Source organism: Schistocerca serialis, unplaced genomic scaffold (assembly GCF_023864345.2).
Source record: "Schistocerca serialis cubense isolate TAMUIC-IGC-003099 unplaced genomic scaffold, iqSchSeri2.2 HiC_scaffold_1119, whole genome shotgun sequence".
In the NCBI taxonomy this organism is placed as follows: Eukaryota; Metazoa; Arthropoda; class Insecta; order Orthoptera; family Acrididae; genus Schistocerca; species Schistocerca serialis.
Window position 1 is genome coordinate 20001 of NW_026047314.1, and position 2500 is coordinate 22500.

At 57.6% G+C, this 2500-nt stretch overlaps 1 non-coding gene across 1 annotated transcript in view; it reads left to right on the plus strand.

The window, feature by feature from the left end:
• The first annotated feature begins 2459 nt into the window (after positions 1-2459).
• The window catches only part of LOC126432028 (small subunit ribosomal RNA), a 1910-nt gene continuing 1869 nt past the window's right edge, over positions 2460-2500 (plus strand). The window contains exon 1 of the ribosomal RNA XR_007577820.1: positions 2460-2500. This exon is cut by the window's right edge and continues 1869 nt beyond it. This is a non-coding gene — a ribosomal RNA (small subunit ribosomal RNA).

Below are 2500 nucleotides of genomic sequence, written 5' to 3' on the forward strand. Positions count from 1 at the left end.
ACCTATGTTGCGCCTTAACCTAACCTATGTTGCGCCTTAACCTAACCTATGTTGCGCCTTAACCTAACCTATGTTGCGCCTTAACCTAACCTATGTTGCGCCTTAACCTAACCTATGTTGCGCCTTAACCTAACCTATGTTGCGCCTTAACCTAACCTATGTTGCGCCTTAACCCAACCTATGTTGCGCCTTAACCCAACCTATGTTGCGCCTTAACCCAACCTATGTTGCGCCTTAACCCAACCTATGTTGCGCCTTAACCCAACCTATGTTGCGCCTTAACCCAACCTATGTTGCGCCTTAACCCAACCTATGTTGGGCCTTAACCCAACCTATGTTGGGCCTTAACCCAACCTATGTTGGGCCTTAACCCAACACACGTTGGGCCTTAACCCAACACACGTTGGGCCTTAACCCAACACACGTTGGGCCTTAACCCAACACACGTTGGGCCTTAACCCAACACACGTTGGGCCTTAACCCAACACACGTTGGGCCTTAACCCAACACACGTTGGGCCTTAACCCAACACACGTTGGGCCTTAACCCAACACACGTTGGGCCTTAACCCAACACACGTTGGGCCTTAACCCAACACACGTTGGGCCTTAACCCAACACACGTTGGGCCTTAACCCAACACACGTTGGGCCTTAACCCAACACACGTTGGGCCTTAACCCAACACACGTTGGGCCTTAACCCAACACACGTTGGGCCTTAACCCAACACACGTTGGGCCTTAACCTGCTCTGTAATTGTCATACGACGCGTTAAATTAGTGTAGTGTTGCCTAACTGCAACCCCCGCAATATAGTTTGCTACTCGCACTGCCCGGTCCCCAGTGTATCGCTTCATGTTAAACACCTTGCAGCTATACACTGTAATGTGGATGGCAGCAGGACGTACATGCTCAATGCCCTTTGCAGTTGTTCATTGGCATTTGCAGTTGTTCATTGGCATTCGCATGGCGAAGCACTTAGCCTACGCTGTGGTACGGCCTGTGTCAACTGTCCGCTGATGTTGTACGTCCAAATCACACACTGTACTGCACATTGGTCCTCATGTACTGAATGATACATCGTGGTACATGTGACCGTACAACGACTGCGCCAACAACGGCGAACCATGCGGTCCAAATGTTGTGCACTCAGCTACGTGTCGTCTCCCTATAAGAGCTGGATTGCAGTGTGGTATGCCCTGGATGGCGATCAGCATGAGCCGTCTGTTGATGTAGTGGCGCGTGTTGTCAGACGTAGTCGTCTCTTCTCACACACCGTGATAGCATGGTGCACTGCGTTCCACATCTGCGACATGCGACAGAGGCCGGTTGACAGTCGTTCGCGCAATGGACATCGCATACGTACGGGGGCCACCTTCCACGTGTTCGCGAAGCGTGCACATGTTGTTGCGTGTATGTGGGCAGACATAGTGTGTCGTGACACCTGACACAGGCATGCAACAATCGTTGAATTTGCAAATGGCGATGGACGCCTACGTTTGCTGGTGACGTTACGCAAATGAACAACTGGTAAACCGTTGTGGTGCGGTTGTTCTCGCTAGAGGTGAATCAGTGATGGCGACGATCGGTTGAGCTACCAACCGGTTGTTCCAGCGATACCCACCATGCCCACGAACGTGAATGGCATCTGGGTGTGAAGCGATACGCGGCGGTGGCTGGGTGGGACCGTCCCCGGCCGGTGAGGGGGGGCCTCCCGGCGTGCTGGCCGCGCGGTGCGTGGGCGCACGCGCTACAGCCGGCTGGTGGGGGCGGCCAGTGGCAGGCGCGCCGGCCGACGGAGGCGGCAGGCGGCGCAGCTGCGCGCCGGCGCACCCTGCACGCGGCGCCGTGCGGCCAAAGTAGGTCCTCGCGGGCCCGGTGCGAAGCGCGGTGGACATCTGCAGTGTGCTGGTCCGATTGAGGACTGTGTGCGCTGAGGATGCGCCGCCGCCCGGCGCTCGGCGCCGCGACGCCGTCTGCTGCTCGGTCGCCTCTGCGGTTCTCGCAGGTGGTTTGTATCGCAGCTGTGCGGACGTGTTGGCGCGTGCGCTGTGCTGGGAGAGTTCGCTTCGGCACCCAAGTGGGGCTTTTGTCCTTCTGTGGCGCTGGCGTTGGAGCTGCCGGTCACCGTAGGTGGCGCGTGTTGTCTCCCGCCGGCAATGCCACGACAGCACGCTCCCGGGCCTCTGTCGGCAGCGGCAAGCTCAGTTGGGAGCACGGGTGGTCGCACCTAAAGCGTCTACTCGCCAAACCCCGGGCGATTGCGCCTCTCTCGAACCCGACCAAGTACTTAGGACGGCGCTGCGCGCCGCCGGGACCTGAGAGGGTTTCGAGGTGTATGGTGCAGGGGAGCTCAGCCTCCTCCTGTTTGCAGAATAATTGAGCGGACGCTTGCGTGTTCGCGCGGGCCCCCGGGACACACTCCCGGGCGGCCGGCTGCTCAGCTCTAGTTGACGCAGCTCCCTGGTTGATCCTGCCAGTAGTCATATGCTTGTCTCAAA